Source organism: Peromyscus eremicus, chromosome 6, assembly GCF_949786415.1.
Source record: "Peromyscus eremicus chromosome 6, PerEre_H2_v1, whole genome shotgun sequence".
NCBI classification, from domain to species: Eukaryota; Metazoa; Chordata; class Mammalia; order Rodentia; family Cricetidae; genus Peromyscus; species Peromyscus eremicus.
The window spans coordinates 30,982,450-31,003,240 of record NC_081421.1 but is presented as its reverse complement, the minus strand read 5'-3'; the positions used below and the strand labels follow the sequence as shown (position 1 = coordinate 31,003,240).

General features: G+C 42.6%; 1 long non-coding RNA gene across 1 annotated transcript; it reads right to left on the bottom strand.

The window, feature by feature from the left end:
* Window positions 1–914: 914 nt before the first annotated feature.
* On the bottom strand, window positions 915–19,441 carry LOC131913012 (uncharacterized). Its single transcript, XR_009379788.1, has 2 exons — window positions 19,282–19,441; window positions 915–1,391 (listed from the first exon to the last, which is right to left on the bottom strand). It is a non-coding gene; the product is annotated as an uncharacterized LOC131913012 (long non-coding RNA).
* Between the last annotated feature and the right edge of the window lie 1,350 nt (window positions 19,442–20,791).

Here is a 20,791-nt window from a genome sequence, read left to right as displayed (position 1 = left end):
GAACCTGGGTCCTTTAGAAGAGCACATACAAGTACATGTGTATGCACAAGTAGGCATTGTAATTATGTCATTTAAAAATGACATGAGTGTGTTGGAGAGATGGCTCCATGGTTAAGAGCTCTGGCTGCTCTTCCAAATGACCCAGGTTCAGTTCCCACCACTCAGATGCTGGCTCACAGCTATCTGTAACACCAGGTCCAGGGGATCTAAGACTGTCTTCTGGCCCTTAAGGACACCAGGCACACATGTAGTACATAGACATATATGCAGGTAAAACACCCGTACACGTCTTTAAAACTCAATACAGTTGGCACTAGGGCTGGGGAGGTGGCTTAGTCAAGAGAGCACTTGCCTTGCAAGCATGAAAGACTCCACAGAACCCGTGCTTTAAAAAAAAATGCTGGGAGTGATGCTGTGTGCTAATAATCTCAACAATGGAGTATCCTGGGGGCAAATCCTGGGGCTTGATAGACAGCCAGCCTGGCCTACATGACAAGTGCCTGGCAAGTGAGAGAAACTATCTCAGAAAGCAAGATGGGTAGAAAGTGCCTGAGGAATGACAATTGAAGTCCTCTAACCTCCATGTGCTAATGTGTACATGAGCACCTACATAACACACACACACACACACACACACACACACACACACACACACACACACACACAATGGTGAGGTCTTTTGTCTTGCCAAAGAGAATGGTCAGATGAGGAATAAAGTAACAAGGAAATAAAGTAAAAAGGAAACAAAAGGTTTCCCAAGTGTCCACAGTGCTCAGTCCCTACCCCAGGCTTCTCCAACCACAATACTGTGAAATGGGTACAGGAGTCCCACTTGATAGATGAGCTAGTAAAAGCAGAGATCGCCCTCATTAAGTGGGAGCACGGGGATTAAACTTGGTCTTTTTGTCTCTTGATGAGGTGTAGAGAGGGAGTTTTACTAATGAATCACTTCCATGGCATTTTAAAAGACCAGGATTTTAACATAACTGTGTCGGGGCAGAGAAAAGGCCATGAACTTAAGGCCAGATATAGGGCACAGATCCTGGCTCTCACTCCACCCAGACATGGGCCTATATGACAAGGGGGTTTATCCAAACAGGCTGCCAGGAATCCATAGGCTTTTGTCCAAGGAGGAAGTAAATGGCAGTATAAATCCTAAATGTCCAGTGGGACCTACTAGTACAGCAAAGGGCCTCACTGCAAATGTGGATGCCGATATTGACAGGCAGCATGGCTGAGTCTGTGGATCTGGTTTTGACAGATTCTGCTTCCAATCACAGCACTGCAGAAAGCCAGCAAGCATAGTAGCTAGAAACAGACTCGGGGCTTGTGGCTTTGGTCTGACTGGTAGTTCTTCCTGCTTTACCTTCCAGTCTTCGTTTCTTCATGGTCTGTAAAATGGGTATGATAAAATTATGCATTCAAAGAGCTCTGATGATCTAGTGCCATGCAATATATACATATATATAATAGTCATATATCATTATATATATGATATATATAATATCATAATCTATAGATAGATAGATAGATAGATAGATAGATAGATAGATAGATAGATAGATAGATAGATAGATAATATATCTATAAATCGGGGCAGGGAAATGGCTCCATGAGTGAAATGCTTTCTTCACAAGCATGCAGACCTGAGTTTGGGTTCCCAGAACCCATGTAAAAAAGCTGCGCCAGGCAATCTGCACCTGTAATTGAAGCACTGGGGAGGTGGAGACAGGGGAACACTGGACAGCTAGCTGGACTAATAAGCAAATCCCAGGCTCCATTGGAAGGCCTCTTCTCAGAAAAAGAAAAAAGCTGGAGAGAAATGACTGAGGAAGATATCCAACACTGACCTCTGCCCTCCACACACATGTGCACATGTGTGCATGCACATCTGTACACACACCGAAAACAGTGTTTGTAGTAACAGTACATGGCACATTTAAAATGCTCAAGCAGTGATTGCAGTTGGCCCGTGTGCCCTTGGGTTCTGCATCATTAGATTCAACCAACCTCAAGTTGAAAATATTCAAGAACAAATTTCATACATCCTAGCATGGCTCCTCTTCCATGTCACAGCTCTTTAAAGAGTATGACCTAACATCTTCTGACACAGTGCTTACGTCATTTTTGGTGCTTCATCTAGAGGTGGTTTAGAGTGTGGGGGAAGATGTGCATCACGTATCACTGTACATAAGGAACCTGCTCTTCAGGTTTTAGGACCTAAGGCAGATCCTAGGTCTAGTGCCCACCCCTGGACCCTGTAGGCTGACTGTATTCCATCTACTACTGTTAGCGCTCTAGTAGCTAGTTGCATGTCTTTGGGAAAATTTTCTATCTGGGCTTCCCATGTTTCTTTTATGAAGTGAAAGCATTGTTGCCATGAACCTAAAGAGCTGTTGATGAGACTCAACTGGAAACTGTACCATGCTGCATGCCATTTTGGTGTTATGGTCACAATTCACATGTTCCGTTGCTCACCTCTTCCCCTTACTAAGATTCTCTTCAGTTAAGTTTAGAGAAGCTGTTCCACATCTTCAGGTGACAGACAGCACCTAATAACAGTCATCTTCTCTGGGACCAGCTTCGTCTGCATGCTCCATGCCCCCTTCATACAGATATTGCTCAGGAAATGTGTTTAACTGGGAGGCTCAGAAAGGGCGCTCCACCTTCCCCCAGGCAGAATGCGTAATCACTGCTTTCTCATATACAACATCTCTGCCATTTTCAGCTTTTCCAATAATCTTCCAAAATTGGTGACTCTTGTTCATGTCTCTCCACTAAGTTAATTTGTGTGGGTCTCAATACCAGTGAACTCGAATATACAAGTCCTTCCTTAAGGCATTTTTTTTTTATTAAAGTTATAGTCTCTTCTCTGTGGTTTATTTAGCCTCTGTGCCAGCTGGGTCACCTCGAATCTTTGACTTAATATAAGATTGACTACAAACTCTCAGGCACTGTGAGATACAACTCCCCACTCAGCAGCACTCCACAAAACTGAGTGCTGGGGGTATTGGCATCTCTGGCTCTGAGCTCCTGCCTCTGCTCTATCAAGAGTTTTTGTGGATTATTCTCTCTCTCATATATATAATTTATTCCTCTCTCCATTTTTTCAATATTTAAATATTTATTAATTCTTTGAGAACTTAACACATACACACAATGTACTTTAAACATATTGACCCCACTCATTCCAGATCTACCCCCACCTCCCCACTCCCTCCCAGCTTCCTGTTATTTTCGTTTTTTAATAACCCACTGATTCTAGTTTGTGCTTCCCATATTCTAATGAGTATGGGTCATCCACTGGAGGGTGAGTCACTGGCCAGGACCCACACCCTTAAAAACAGCAACAACAAAAACTCTGATTCTCCCTCCCTAGAAGCTCCTCACCTAGGGGTGGAGACTCATGGACCCTCCCCACTCATTGCTGGAATGTAGATTGGCTTGATCTCATTCATATCTTTGCAGGCAGCCAGAGCTGCTGTGAGTTCATGAATGTAGTGGTCTTGTCATGTCAAAAGACACTATTTCATACCAGGCCTCCCTTACTTACGGCTCTTAAAATCCTTCTGCCCCCTTTTCTGCAATGGTCCCTGAGCCCTGACGGGAGAGTATGGTATAGATGTCCCATTTGTGGCTGAACACTACTCCGTAGACAATTACTCTGCATTTTGAGCAGGTGTGAGTTTCTTCATTAACCATTTCCCACTATGCAAAGAAACTTCTTTGATGAGGTTGGAGGGCTTTGCTAATCTACAAGCATTAGAGACACGAATTCAGAGGGCAGTTTGAGGCTATGTCAGTTTAACAAAACAATAGTAACATGTTCACCCTGGGACCTCTGAGCTCCCCAACTGTAAATTCTTGTGCAGATTTGCGGAACCAGACATGTGTTCCCTCCTGTGTAGTGGACCTTAAATCCACCCAGAAAGGAGCTGTCCACTCTGTAACATTCATGCCCCTATTGCAGCCTGCACTTATCATATCATGCCACTTGTTACTGTGGCTCACAGAGTTCATATCTGGGTAAAACTGTTTGTGAGCAGTAATGATCTTTCCCCCACCTAGCAGCCTGATTAGCACCTTCTGGTACTATGACAGGTAGCCAGCCAGCAGGGAGAAAGCTTCCTTGTCAGTACCAACTTGACTGTTCCATGTCTAGTGACCAATGGGATGGTTTTTAGCATGCTCTTACCCTGCGAGGAAAAGTCACCAACCACGAAAGAATTCACTAACAAGAGTTTTATTCAGACAAGAAGAAAGGGATAGATGTGATCAGGCCTGCTGAAAGGACATGTGTGGGAGAAGGGGGCGGTGGGGGGACATGGGGCCTGCCTTTTTAGCCAGCCTGCACCTGCACACACAGGCCCACGTGGCTACTCCATGCGTGGGCATAGATCATATGGTCACGCCACGCGATTATGTGACCAAACAGCAATGGGTTGTGTAGGACGTATGACCAGAAATGACTAAGTGTCCCCCCGCATGGGGGGAGGGGGGGCATGTGCAACCCTGGGGGCGTGGCTGGAATTCCTATCACAGTGTGTGTAGTGTTTTCAGAAGTAGGGTCTTACCATCAGGTTAGTAGACACGGGAGCAATAGCAATAGCCTGCATCATATTGGGGTTTCCAGGATGCTCCAACCAATAGCTGGAGGGGTTTGCCTTGATGGATTTTTAAAAGTCATTCAACAAATAGATGAGCAACAAAATACCTACTCTGTGCCAGGTACTTTTCTGGGCTTCTCCTTGATGGCAATGAGCCAATATATAATGAAGACATTCTGTCTTCCTCATTTTTCCATACCTGCTGATCTGAACCTGATATGTGACTCTATCCCTCCAGTATAAAGAGAAAAGTAAAAGAGACTGTGTCTTGCAACAGATCATTGTGTCACCAGCAGAAGCGAGCAGAGGGGATGGGAGAAGACTGGACTGCCATGCACAAGACAAGTATTTTGGTTTTGTAGAGCACTTTTAGCCAACCCTCATTCTTCTTCCATGTTGCTCCCTTCTCCTTTCTACTCTACTTTATTCCAAGGTAAATGGAAGTCCCCTTCCTTCCTACAGTTTTATGGGAAAATATTAACAATATTTAAATGGATCATTATTATGCCATGGCAACTTAAAAGGCTTGTTCTTCAATACTGGAGGGACTCTATTAGACTCTTACCCAGGAGCCATTACTGTCTGGTCTCTGACTGAAGGTGTTTGGGAAAGAGATCATTATCTGCCATAGCCTAGGTTCAGAAGAAAGCTCTTGAAGTCTGAGGCAGGTGAAACAACAGAAAGAGTGTCCATCCATCCATCCATTCATTCAACTAAGCTTTGTCTAACACCTGTGTGACTCGAACAGTCCAATGTTTGTGACAATCAGAATGAGACTCGGTGCTAACCTCAAAAAAGTCATAGTCCAGAGCACTTAAGGACGATGCTGGTGAGCCCACGTGGAAGAGCAGGTGGGGTTGTGTCAGTGAGAAGAGAGCTGCAGTGAAGGAAGAGAAAAGGAAGGAGGGAAGAAGGGAGGGAGGAGGGAGGGGGAAAGAAGAGAGGCAGGCAGGCAGGCAGGCCTTAGACCACTGGGGAGCTGCAGGGAGAGAGATGACCTGGAAGGTCCTGCAGACTTCACTGGGTAAAGAAACTAGTACTCTTCCTGCTGTGGCTCTCTACATAGGAAAAGAAAGCCCAGGCCTTCACTGAAGCAAAACTGCCAACCACTAACAAGAGTCTGCAACTTCAGAAGAGACTCAACTAGATGTTAGATTATGTAATATATGAATCCATTCAAACAATTTTAAATTCTTTCCCAAACTGTTGCTTTCTTTGTTTACTGTGACATACTTTTTGTTTTGTCATATCCAAATTCAAAACACCCATTTCTATTCCCAGTTCAAGTGTCTCTAGAAACAGATTTTCGGTTTTTTTTTTAACGAGAATAAATACAAACCGTTTTGTGTTAGTTACTTTTCTGTTGCCGCAGTAAAATACCATAACCAAAAGCAACTCAAGGAAGCGAGGATTGTCTTGGTTTACGATTCCAGATTGACCGGTCCGTTCCTGGAGGATAAGGTAGGAAGGCAACAGGCTCGGAGAAGATGGTAGCCAGAGCAGACACTGATCACATTTTCCCCACTCACAGGAAGTCTAGAGAACAGAAAGTAAGTGGAGCTGTAACCCCCAAAGCCCACCTCCAGACACACTTCCTCCAGCAAGGCTGCACTTTCTAAATATTCCACACCTTTGCTGAGCACCATCACCAGCTGGGGACTGAGTGTTCAAATGCGTGGGTCTAGGGGAACATTGCTCATTTGAATCACCACGAACGTCATTTTCACAGTTTAGAGATAAATGCCAATCACTGAGCCTATTGGATAAATTATTTTTAAGCTCCAGAATAAGTTTGGCAACAAAAAAAATATTGTAAAGTTTCTAAACCTTGAAGATTTTCACATAGAAAGATCAACAACAGTATAAGTCAAGTTCTTCACTGAAATTAAAAAACAAACAAACAAACAAAAAAACTCTTAAAGTAATTTGGAACGAGGGTTTTAAAGACATTTATTATAGATGAAAAAAAGATCAGAAGACAAATATAACCTTTAACTACTATCGAAGAAGTTAATGATAAAACACAAATTCACCCTAAGGCTGCTGAGATAGCATAAGGGAAGGCGTGGGAAGCAGATCTTAGAGCAGCAGTCCTCACCCGTCCTGACACTGCAGACCTTTAATACAGCTCCTCATGTAGTAGTGACCCCAACCATAACATTATTTTCGTTGCTACTCCATAACTATAATTTTGCTACTGTTTGAATTGTAATGTAAATATCGAATATTCAAGATATCTGATATGCTACCCCTGTGAAAGGGTCATTCAACCCCCAAATGGGTCGCAACCCACAGGTTGAGAACCACTTTCTTAGAGGAACTGCCCTGGGAAACCCTCAACAGTCCATTGGAGAAAGGACCTTATGCTGAGAAATTGAAAGGGCACCTTAGAGGTTTAGGATGTGATGCAAATGGTAAAGCTTTAAAACACAAGCACAACCAGGGACTGAAGGGTTCCCATCAGCTGGAGCCTGGAGAAGGGAAGCCATGGCCCATCTCCCCAGCACACACTGACCCATCCATATTATTGGGAATTTTTTTCTTTGAGATAAGAGATTTCCGAGAAAGAGAGAGAGAGAGAGAGAGAGAGAGAGAGAGAGAGAGAGAGAGAGAGAGAGAGAGAGAGAGAGAGAAGAGAGAGAGAAGAGAGAGAGAGAAATTTGTTTTGGGGTGTTTTTGGGTTTTTTTTTTATTGTTCTTGAATAAGTTATAAATGACTAGAAAAAGCTGCTGTGATGTAGCTCATGTGGAAGAGAGGAAGTTGGAGCAAATGTAAGCTTTCATACACAGAAATGTCAGTGGGATGAAAGTATTTTGAGCTTTCTTTAATTCAGTGTTTATAGGAATAATTTAAGTGGAGAGTCTAAGACACTTCTGCTTTCCGAGGACCTTTCAAAGCTGTAATAAAAATAGCATATGTTGTGCCATTGAGATGGCTCATGGCTGACAACTTGAGTTTGATCTCAAGATCCCACATAGTGGAAGGAGAGAACAACCCACCTCAGATTCTCCTCAGTCATCCCGCATGTGCCGTGCTGTAAATGTGTCTATATATAGAGAGAGAGATACAGATAGATGATAGACAGATAGATGAAAGATATAGATATAGATAGATAGATATATAGATGATAGATAGATAGATAGATAGATAGATAGATAGATAGATAGATAGATAGATAGATAGATAGACAGAATAAATAAGCAACTGTAATGATAAAGTATCATATACTAATATAGGAAAAACTATGAGAGGAGTGATTTTCTGTATCTGCAAGATATATCCAGATTCAGTATCACTCTCAATTTATATAATAAAATATCAGGGCCACAAAGTTCCTTTTATCTGGGAACCTAGAGACTATAATGCATTATTTAACAGGTTGAATGGAGTTTAATTCAAAGCTGTTTTAAATGTTAGTCTCTTTCTATATATGTATGTATGGTGGTTAGAAAGAGACTGGCAGGGAATTCACTTATATCTGGTGGAAGAAAACTTCATAAGCAACTTAAAGATCTTGTCAGATTTCTCCTCCTCATTGAGACACAGCCCGTGGACAGCTTTCCAGCATGGGAGGTATATGTGCTCATACTTCATAGGCAGGAGAGTAGAAGTAACTCAATAGAACCAAGAACAAAATGGCCGAGCAACTGTGCTAACCTGTCAGAATCAGATGCAAGATGAAGGATGAGATGGCTCCAGTAATAGTGTTGGCCTTGCAAGCACAAAGACTGAGTTTGATCTCCAGATCCTACCTTACAAAAGCTGGGCATGGTGGTGCAGCCTTGTAAGCCCAGCAATGGGGAGGCAATGACAGCAGATCACTAGGCTACTGGCCACCCAGCCTAGCCTACTTGGTGAGCTTCGTTCAGGCTGGGGACAGACCCTGTCATCAAGGTTGCCAGCACTTGAAGAATGGCAACCAAAGTTGTCCTCTGGCCTTCACATATATGCACATATATGCAAATGTACACACACGTATAACCACACATACATGAACACACAAGAAGCAAGATATGAAGGTGATGTCAATATATCAGGCAAACTGGTGAATCTTTTGTAACTTGAAAAAGTCTTCTTTGTTAAACTCTTTCTTAGAATTTTCAAGTTGAAAGCCATCATTACTGCAATCATGTATGCTTGCTCAAGTAGATTTGTTCATATGGTACTGTGTTAGTCAACCCCAGAGCACAGGAAATGACCTGTAAATCAGTGCAACCTTACAGGCTTTGAAGGTCTACAGCTGTAACTGAAAGAGCCCCATCAGACTCTCCTGGGTTCCTGTTGTCAGGGAGAGCCCATTCACTTTGCACTTCATTATAGCACGGCTTTATCAGATTACTATTTCAGAGCAATAAATAGTTCTTTCAGACACTGTAGGCTCCCCAATGCATATAGACTATAATTGAATCAGCTAATGGTATTGTGCTGATTTAAGGCATTATTAGTGCATACCGAAGGTCACCCTCACATAAATTATCCATTTGAGTCTAACAAAAATGCTACAGAGGCAACGAGGCTGCTTTCCACTTCATTCTTACTTGACTTAAAGGAAACCAATGTTCTCTGCCCAAGGTCAAAGAAGAAAGGAAATTGCTGTTGGTGGAAGTCAGACCTCAGTCTCTAACTCCATGTTCTGTGCTCTGTCAACTCAGGCTACACTCAGCCTCAGTGTCAACACACACAGGAAGCCATACACATACACAGCTGGGCTGGGGCACATCATAGCATCTTGTAGGTGATACTCAAATGTTGTGACACTTGGGAAAGACAGAAGAGTCCCTTCTGTCCTCAGAACACAAGGATAGACTACAGACCAGGGGTCTTGGATTTAGTCACAATCTCAATACTAAATATACAGTCTCTCTTCCGGTTGTCTCCCTGTTCCAGCCTTCCAGATGCCAGTAAGCATGGATCAGGAGGAAAATGGAGTAGTGTTTTGTGGCTTTGTTCTTATGAACAAAGTGTGTGTTTGTGTGTCTGTGTGTATGTGTGTGTATGTGTGTGGTGAATATGTGTGGTGTATGTGTTTGGTGTGTGTGTGTGTGGTGTGGTGTGTGGGGTGTGTGTGTGTGTGTGTGTGTGTGTGTGTGTGTGTGTAGGCCAGAGACTGATATCAAATGCCTTTTCCTGTCACTTCCCACCTTATTTCTTGGGGCAGGGTCTCTCACTGAACCTGGAGCTTGCTGATCCATGAGAAATTCAGGAGCCTATTTTTCTGTCTATTGATATTTATAACAAGCTCTATATTTGGAACTAAGAAAAATGGTAATTATAAACATACCAATGGGAATTCCATGTTTATGGTGATTATGAAAAGGGAATTGGTTTTATTTTCAACACTAGGGTATCCCAGGAGTTCTATCATGTGAAGTCCCCTCTGGACACCATTGAAGCTGATGTCATCATATATGTCACAATAGACCAGGTTGACTCTGTCAGCCAGGGACAAGGTACAGCTTAGATTGAACTATGGATATTTATTCCATGAATTAATACAACCATTGCACATTATTATATGTTTTCGGATTGACAGAGTCCATCGGCTCAGCAGTTCATAATTTAGCAATTATTATGTACCTCCTATATACCAGGCATTGTGGGAAATGTTTTCATGTGGCTAGGTCATATTTTTGAAGCATATAGTTTTTATTTCCATGAGGTAAAAATAAAAGCTTAGCAAGAGCATTAATAAAAGGCAAAGGTGGGGTTGGAACTCTGTCTTGACTCTAATTGCACTGGGCCAATAAATAGGCCCAATATCCTCCCTTACCTTCCCCAACTGGCACTGGTAGCTGGTCATCCCTGTGGTGATATTTTATTTGTGAACCCCAATAAAACTTATCTGGGGATCAGAGAACAGAGCCAGCCACTATATTAAACATAGCGGTCAGGCAGTGGTAGCACACACCTTTAATCCTATCACTCTGGAGGCAGAGATCTGTCTGGATCTCTGTGAGTTCAAGGCCACACTGGGAACAGAGCCAGGCATGGTGGCACACACCTTTAATCCCAGCACTTGAGATCTCATGTCTTTGCTTGGGAAGGACACACACCTTTAATCCCAAGAAGTAATATGGTAGGACTCAGAAAGGTATATAAGGCATGAGGAAACAGGAACTCAGGTCTTGAGGCTGAGGATTTCAGTCAGAGGAAGTCTCTCTCTGGAGGTTGAGGAGTTGGTAAGGTGAGGTTGGCTGTGGCTTGTTCTGTTTCTCTGATCTTTCAGCATTCACCCCAATATCTGGCTCTTGGTTTTTTGTTTTTGTTTTTTTATTCATAAGACCTTTTAAAGATTCGTGTTACACATCCCCTGGCTGGACTGACTGTGACTCCCAATTGTCATATCTGTCTGTACTTCCATCAACTCCTCACAAGATTAAGGAGACTATTAGTCTGAACTTGTATGACCCAGTAGTATCGAGAAAAGCAAAGCCACACATCGCCAGTGGGCTACCCCCGACCCCCATGCTAGTTAGGAGAGCAGTAACAGGGTAGACATTCCCACAACTTCACTGACTTCTTGGACTGTTTTAGGGAACTCAAGCCATGGGGCACTGTAGCTACAGACCTTCTTGTCTAGGCACTTATCAGTTTGGTCTAGTTTCTGGAAATCACTTTTTTCTAAGTTATGTCAGCAAAACTATAGTGTTTTAGTGACTGAGAAAGAAGTTTAAAACAAAACAAAACAAAAAACTTGTACCTCCCAGAACATAAGAAAAGCCACTAATTATTTGGGCTCCAGGGCCACAATTTTGGAACATTAGAAATAGAATTTTCCTGAAATATTCGTAAGAAGGTGAATCCCAATTCAGTAGTTAATAATTCTCCTCCAGAGTGAAAACACATAGCAGGGTAATTCTACCAAGGAACATCTTTTGCTACTTCTGATTCAGTACTTTGAAAGGTCTTTCAAGAAGAGTGGGAGAGGGCCTCAAATTAATCTTTGCCCCAGGGTAGCAACATGCAACATTTAAAAGCCACCACTTTGGCAGGAGGAGGAAATCTTTTTTAATTACCTGTTCTTTGCTTTAGTGTATGTACTAGAAATTTGGGGAACACATCCTATCACTGGCATTAAAAAAAAATGAAAAAAAAAAAAAAAACCAGAGTGACCCAGGGGAACATTTCTCTGGTGACTACACATTTATCTGGAGAGATTCCCATTTATTCTTTTGTCTTGGAATATGTTCCAATTATAGACAGTGTGGAAGTTCTGTACGTGGCTCCTACTATTCTCTGCTGTCACTGTTCACCATTCTGAGGCCCTCTTATCCACCAGCTTAGCCTCCTACACTTAGGTGCCAGGCCCCAAGACTCTTCAGAAAGAGGCCACGCCCCCTCTTCCTGGGCCCCAGCAGTCCCAGCACCTATCTGTGCAGGTAGGGAGTGACCTTTATATCATCAGCTCTTTGCCAGTGTTGGGATTCATGTCCATTTGTGCAGACTGCTTGTACTAAAGAGGGGAAGGGGAATTATTGACAAGTTAAAAAAAATGCAATCTTTCCTTTTTCTTTAAAAACTAACTCCCCTCAGAGGATGCTCATTTGCAAATGATATTTGACAAGAAATCAAAACTAATAATAATAGCCATACCCTGGGGTTATATTCAGGGGATGATGTATACTTCACATAGCAATCAAAGACCTTTCAAAAGATAACAGATTTGAGATTTATCATACAAAAATTCATTCTATATTTCTTAATTTTCAAATAGGTTATTTCTGCCATCCCCAATATAAAAATGAGGTCAGAAGAAAAGAAATACGTTTCTTGCAGCATAATGAAAGGATTTGGTCTTGAGAGGAAGCAGCAAGTGGTTTTGAGGTCCCCTTAGTCATAGGAAACCCGACACTGAAACATCCGTAATCCAAAGCTGGTGGCAGTGAGGAAGCCTGAGTGCTGTCACCTTGGCTGTCTGTGGAGGGCAACCTGGTCATGTCAGGTGTCACCTTGACCATCTGAGGACATGGAAGGAGGGAAGCAGGCCATGTTTAACCCCAGAACAACAAATGCCATGTTATTTATGAACAAAATGGATCCTGTTAATTAAAAAAAAAAAAAACTGTACTTCAGAGCAAACTTCAGGCAACTTCACCCGGCAACACTTTATTAATTTTAATGAATTTTTATTTATATGTGTGAAGCTCCTTAAACATCTAATTAAAACGTTCCCTCTAACTCGGGATCACTTTCTGCCAAAGATGGCCATGTTATATAATGCGAGCATCTTCAATAATTAGAAAAAAATTCAGGAGGTGTGTGTACTGGATGTACTTAAATATCTATGTGCCTGTGGAGACCTGTACCAGGCGAGATGGTTCACGGGAAATAAGCATGGTCTTCGTTCTCACAAGGCAGTTTCACTGATCAAATGTAGCTGGGCACATCTTACCAAATAAAGGATGCTGGTACGGGCCTAGGGAGAGGTTCAAATTGCTTGTATGTCTCAGAAATTTAGGGTACTAGGCAAATGGGCAACTGCCTGTAACTCCAGTTCCAGGGGATCCAGTTCCTGCTCTGTCCGTCAAGGGCACCTGCACTCACATGCATGTATGCACACGCACACACATACACATAAATAAAAATAGTAAATTTTTTTTAAAGGTACAAAATTTGGGGTAAAGGGAACTCAGAGCACCTTTCGAGATAATTAGGAAGGAGAACTAGTGTGCCGGCATCTAGCTCCGTTTCCACAACTTTAAAAAGGAACAAAACATAGGAAATGGAGAGGTCTCAAGGTGTAAGAGTAGTCACAGCAGCCCAAGCAGAAGCCTGGTTTGTGCTGGAGTTCAACACTGCTGCATCTATCTGGGAAAGGGCGTGAAAATGGCAGGCGAGGATGGCAGGCGGGAATGGCAGGCAGCAGTGGCGGGCAGCAGCAGCAGGCAACAGTGGCGGGCAGCAGTGGCGGGCAGCAGTGGCGGGCAGCAGCAGCAGGCAGCAGTGGCGGGCAGCAGCAGCAGGCAGCAGTGGCGGGCAGCAGCAGCAGGCAGCAGTGGCGGGCGAGGATGGCAGGCGGGAATGGCAGGCAGCAGTGGCGGGCAGCAGCGGCGGGCAGCAGTGGCGGGCAGCAGCAGCAGGCAGCAGTGGCGGGCAGCAGCAGCAGGCAACAGTGGCGGGCGAGGATGGCAGGCGGGAATGGCAGGCAGCAGTGGCGGGCAGCAGCGGCAGGCAGCAGTGGCGGGCAGCAGCAGCAGGCAACAGTGGCGGGCAGCAGCGGCAGGCAGCAGTGGCGGGCAGCAGCAGCAGGCAGCAGCGGCAGGCAGCAGTGGCCAGTGCTCAGAGGTCACTGGCAAGCTCCACTCTAACCTTTTCTCCTATTGAGGTCGGAAGAGATCACGACACTTACTGTGGTATTTACCTTCCTAAGAGAAAGAATGTTCAGCTGGCTTTCTCATGGCCAGCTTCCTACAGGTGCATAAGCCCAGTGTACAGAAATCACGGTGGGATTCATTTCCAGCATGAACAAAACTGAGTACCATTTCAAAACTATAAAGATGGCAGGTGTTTGGGCCTGTGAGTGTGTGTGCCAGGAATCACAATTATGAGCATGAATGTGTCAATCCTTTAAACATTCATCCTAAGAAATATTTAATTCCCAATATTGTCAAAATAAAATATGATGCTTGAGGATATTTTAAGGAGATGTGACCTGCTATTTGGATTTTCCCATTTCTGATGTTTCTCCATTTTGTACAACAATATGGACTGATTTTTAAAATCAAAACCAAAGTTATGTCTAAAATCCATGTGAGTTCCAGGTTGAGAGGTATCTAATTTTGTCATCTCTTGCTTTTCCTCTATCTTAGTACATTTCCTTTTCTTCTATTTAGTATCTCTGATAAAGAGATAGATTAAAGATACTAAAAGCATTTTTTAAATTGCAAACTCCATGGGCTGACAAGATGGCTTGGACAGGTAAAGCACTTGCTGCCAAGCCTGATGACCTGAGTTTGATCCCTGGGACCAACGTAGGGGAAGGAGAGAACAAACGATCACAAGTTGTCCACTGAGCTCCACATGTGCGAATGCACACACACACACACACACACACACACACACACACACACAAATAAATGTTTTAAATTACAAACTCCACAGTAGCCATAATAAAATCTGTAAGTAGCAGATTGATCACAAATGAACTGAGTATCTGTGTGTATTGTGTATGCTAAGTGTTTTAGGTACCTAAAACAGATGTCGAGGAAATTTTCATAAAGATGGCAGACCGGCACTCTGTGTTAGCAAGAACCAAAGGAGTGCTAGCATTTATGAAGCTGCTATGACCTAAAATAAAAAGATCACATGCTTGGGATTCTTGCGTTAGTTGTACGTGAAGATCAAAGAAACAAAAGCATCTCATTAGGAGCATGCTTTCGAGTGAGAGTGTGATTGGCTGACTCTTCTAGAATTGAAAAGAATTTCCATAATCCTAGCAACCTGGAGTCTGAAGTAGGAACACTGACACAACTTCAAGGCATCCTGCACTATATAGTGATTGGCGGGCCAGTTTAGGCTACCCAGTGAGACTCTTTCGCAAAACCAGAAATTTATGCAAAACCAGTATGCTTATGGCTGGACTGAGAAATTGCACTTGAAAGTGACTTCTGCCTAAAATGTGATTGCTATCCTAAACAACAGTCACTTCCATGGAGGGGAGAGCTGCCCTCAGCGCTTAGATATGATGGTGTAGTAGGAAGGGTCTGGGTCCCTCTTATGCTTCAGGTACAGATGAGCAGTGGCCAAATCATTCCGACTCAGTCTTAATCTCAACTTTCCAACCGAGGTGTATCTCCCCAACCAAGTTATGAGAACACCCAAGCTTTGTCAGGTATCTGGCAGAATGTGGAGCTTGTGGCAGCATCTCCCAGTAGCTTCATTCTCTTCCCTGAGAGGCAAAGAGTGGAGCAGCATCCCCTCATCCGAAGGATGGCTCCCCACCTTCCTCATCCCCATGTGCTGGCTCCCCATCCTCCCCATGCCCATATGTTGGCTCCCCATCCTCCCCATGCCCATATGTTGGCTCCCCATCCTCCCCGTCCCCATATACAGGCTCCCCATCCTCCCCATGCCAATGTGTGCTCCCCATCCTCTCTGTCCCCATATACAGGCTCCCCATCCTCCCCATGCCCATGTGCTGGCTCCCCATCCTCCCCATGCCCATGTGCTGGCTCCCCATCCTCCCCATCACCATATGTTGGCTCCCCATCCTCCCCATCACCATATGTTGGCTCCCCATCCTCCCCATCACCATATGTTGGCTCCCCATCCTCCCCAAGCCCATATGTTGGCCCCCCATCCTCCCCATCACCATATGTTAGCTCCCCATCCTCCCCATGCCCATGTGTTGGCCCCCCATCCTCCCTGTCCTCATGTGCTGGCTCCCCATCTTCCCCATCCCCATATGTTGACTCTCCAGCCTGAGACGGCCTTGTGACATCCAACATTGCTCTGTATCTTCCGTTCCATATCACCAAAAGGAAAAGCAGTGAATCAAAGCTGAGCTTTCTTAAGTAACAAATGTCAATGCCATTTGCCATGACCCTGTGTTTTCGTGATGTATTCCCATTTTCCTAACAGGAGTTGAAAAGACTGTTCTCCAGAATTGTTTAAAAGGCTATCATTTTATTTCTTTTATTGTTGAAGAAGGCAATTCTAAAGAAATGAGAGATATATCATGGAGTTCTCACAGCAAAGTACCAAGGAAAATGTTACCCTTTGCACACAATGTTTTCTACTTAAAAACATCTCAAGAAATTCGACAAGGAAATGAGGAAAAGTGAATTTCACATGTGATCAGAAAAGAAGTGGCCAAAATAATAGCTGGGGCCATCCTAATGGGATGAATTTTAATCACCTTCTAATCTACTTCTTTCCTGTACTTTTTAAGCCTGAGGTAGGAGTACATGGCTTCATGTGGCATGAAGTGTATAACACACTTCTTGCCTGAGTGTATTTCCAATTGTGTTTTCATTTTTGTTGTCTTCGTGTTGTTTCAAATTAAGTCAGTGTTGACCTTTTGGTACAGTCATATTTATAAGGTTGAACTATTGTGGATATAGGTTTCTTGGAATGTGTTAAGCAACTGACCTCTGTAAAGAACATCACACCACAGTGGCTCTATGATTAGTTCTGCAGAGCTACTGATGGCAAAACTGAGCAGAGTCACTTTATCACATACCAGCCAAATTCTAAGTTTTAGGAGCAGCCTCCTACAGATTAGGTGGATGGTCAGCAATACCAGCCTGGATGCGGGACAGCAGATGAAGGCAACAGAGGGATGGGAGGGGACTTTGATAGATGAGTGGACTCACCGCATGTGATAGGCTCTCGGGTACCCTTTCTGCAGCCACAAAGATGGAACCTGCAGAGCTCCCCTCTGCTCAGACTCTACCGCATTAGTTAAACAGCAAAAATCGTGGGGTTTTGGCAGGAAAGCTGGCAGTTGCAACAGGGAACTAACCCGGGTGTCATGACTCTTTCCAGGTAGTAGGTGTAACCTTGAAGAAAAAATGGCACTGTCTTCAAAAAAGTGACCTGACCCTGGCTTTGGTGGGTTTTTCTGCAAGAAATGCAAAGCCCCGCATGTGTTTATGATTCAACCTTTCAGCCGACCACTGCTTTGTTCTAGAGTTCAGCATGAAAGGACTAATTTTTGTTTGGTTTTTGTTTCTGTTTTAGTAAAAAGCATGTCTGTTGCTAATTCTAGCTACTATAGTTGCATATGTAAAAATTCTCTCTTTGTAGTTTATAGATTGGTAGCATTTCAAATAAATGACATTTTGAAAAATTCACCTGAAATTTTTTGAGATGCTTATCAATTGATATCTTCCTTCTCATCGCAAGAGGAGTCTGAGTTATTGCTTTTCAATTATACCTTATAATACTAGATTCTTTCCTTTAAATATAGTAGGGATTTGAATATAAGCATGCCACTTTGTTTATTGCTATATTATTAGAACGTCTTAGAGCATGGAAAGACTTCTTCGCAAATGATTTTGCTCTTGAAAAGTTGCAGAAATAAATGTTATAAGACAGATATTTTTCTATAAATGAGCATAGCTTATAGACATATAGTAAGTTAATAGCATGCACTGTCGCACTCACACAACTTTAATATCTGAAAGACATGTTAAATGGCTGGATAGTATCTCAATACATCTTTCCCCAGAATTCAGAATTGTGCTGTTATCTATTTTAGGAAAGTCATATTGCTTCATTAAAGAGGAAGCCTGGAATTCTTGTCTACCCCAGTTGACTCTGCAATGAAACATCAAGTTTCCCTTTATTCTTCCAGAAGTCAGTAAGCCTAAGGAGCAATGCCATGTAGTCTTTTGAGAACACATATGCAAATTATTACTGATTCATCTGCGAAATAATAGCTCCACTACCTGCTATTCATCTTGGAAAGAAACACGTTGTCATTTAATAGTGCAGCCCTTAATCAAAACAAGCACATCTTAAAAATCTATTAACTGTACAAAAAGGTTTCCTTTCTTGACATAAATAGAAGCTGTGACTGGCTACATTTTAGAAGGTTAGAACCTGAATAAATGGAGGGGTTTGTCCCTAAATGGAACCTGCTTTTTAGATGTCCTTGCAACACCTAAAATATGAATATTACCCAAGCCCTTTTGTGTTGCATCAGGTGAGGCTATCCAGCTTTACTGAGTTCTGGAGTTAATTCCCTTTCCAGGCAATGCCCCCCTCAACACACACACACACACGTAACACTTGTCCATGTGTCTCTTTGTGAGACAGCTATAAGTAGATTGACAACACAAATACTTTATGTGCTTTTAATATAAAACGATTTCCTCCAGGGAGACTCTGGCAAGAGAGCTGAAAAAATTTAAAGTCTTTGTTTTGCAAGTATTGAGAGATTATTGGGAAAGGGATGTTTTGTTTTGTTCCATGATGACATATTCATATTTACTCTCATAAACTTGATAATCTGGTCAGCTTAAAGGGCAGAAGGCTAACACCCCTTGCAGGCTCACAATTCTCTTGATATGAGACAAACTGACACCAGATACAGCAGAATCACTGCCCCAGTGGGAATATTTTACTTGTGTAGTTATAGAATTCTTCAGTTTAAAGACATGTCTAAAATTGTACTCAAGTTCTTTGGTCTCAAAAACATTGAAATTAGGAGAAGAAATTCTACTTGACTCAGGTCAGACCATCCCACAGAACACTATGGGTAAATCCCTAGTATGGGAAGCCACTGTAGAATAGTTAAGAAATGAAGTTTGTATACTCTTTATGCCAAATTCACTGAAAAATGAGATTCAGAGAACACCCAGTGAAAGCACTTTGCAAATCAGATCCTGGCTCTAATCTCTGCCTCAAACCAAAGTATCTAGGGGCTGTCTAGTCATCATTTATAAACGAACACAACAGGAAAGTCACAGCATGCTAAAATTGATACTATAAAAATATGTTCCTATCATGTTAATTGCCTTCAAATATATTATACATATAAAAATACTATGTTAAACAGGTCCGCTGTGAAAGGTGAAAAAGTAGCAGCTAACTAAAAGTTCACAAATAATCTTTCAGATTTTGTGTGTTTTCTCCTCAGCCAAAAGCCTCAAGATTCCCTGGCAGCAGCCCACCTCTTCACTCATGTTGGATTGCGCTTTAAACATTAGCCTGTCTTGTCATAAATACCTTCAAGACGCCTCCTGACACATTCGTTGTTGGTTTCACTGTTGTAGGGAAAAGGCTCTAGGGCTGCAGATAAGGCTGTTGCCATGGTGATGAAGGAGATACCGAGGGAGGAGTCTGCAGAAGAAAAGCCCCTCCTTACTGTGACATCACAGGTGGGCAGACCCATAGGGTTCCTGTAGGAAGCTGACATATGTTAATGTATCAAAAAATGTGATCATCAGCTAAAAAAAAAAAAGCAAAACAGCAAAACAAGCCAATCTTTTTAAAGCAGTTTCAATGAAACAACTGTAAAAACATGAATGAAAGCCAAAATTGCAAAAGAAAAAAATTAGTTCTTGATCATGGATATTAATTTTCATTATTCAACATTAGTTTTTAAATGAAGACAATATATAACACTCTGCTTCTTTAAAAGGAGTCTTGTTGACGTTGAGAAATACCAATAACAAGCAAACAAATCGAATTCCTGAATAAATCCAGTCGTCTTATATACATATGTCAGTTTACCAGTAGATGCTCTAAATTTTCTTAAATGTTAAATATATTTCTGTTGTGACTTTGCATACTACACATGTCTATACATATTTATGTCGATAACTAAGTTACAGGCATGAGCGGGAAGTCCCCGAGTTTCCATGCAGAAAATGGCTCTCGGCACCTCCCCACACTTAGTGGCCTTGATGAGGAAACACCATCTCCATTCCGAGCACTAAAGGGCCATTTTCAGCCTCTATTGTGACACACATAGAAAAAAAGTCCACATTTGTCTTTGAAGGCGTGCTGAAGCTGGTCCTGCACAGGCCCGGGGACTTCCGAAACACCCTGTAAAAGTCTCCATAAATATCTATAGCACGACTCATCACCACCCTGTGCAATTCGCAGTTTTAAATTCTGAGATGAAAAATATTTTTCTTGCACTTATCTTATAATTTAGATTAGGTTGTTAAACATTTCATTTATTCCATAACGCATCCGTAAATGCAGCGGTTCTCTTCCGATTATGCACACGCCTAGAATTAGAAAAACGGCCACTTACAGCCCCCGTGAAGCACATTTCTGTCAAAAGCTAAATTATGGTGGCTTATTTTCAGAATATCAGCAGATCTGGTCCCCAGCTGCTGCCAACATGTGTGTTTTTATTTTATTCTAAATGCCACGTTGTAAGTAATGAAAATTATATAACGCCAACATTAAATAAAGTTTTAAGTTATTAAAGATTTCTAGGATTGGGAACTTCTACATTGTCAGAGTGTGTTTGTTGTTGCTGTAGTTGTCCATAAAGAAAAGATGCTTTTTCCTTCAATGTCATCAAGTTGTCTGTCCTTTACTGAGTTGACGTTACGAAGTATACACCATTTTACAAAGATCACCTGCCCATCAGAGTCAGACCTTTGTGAATCCTATATGCAGAATATCCAGTCCATGTTACTTCTATGAATGATTGGCAGGTGAGCACTTGGCACTCCAGGCAGATGATGAGCCACATGCCTGGGATCATGTAGGCTCTTGT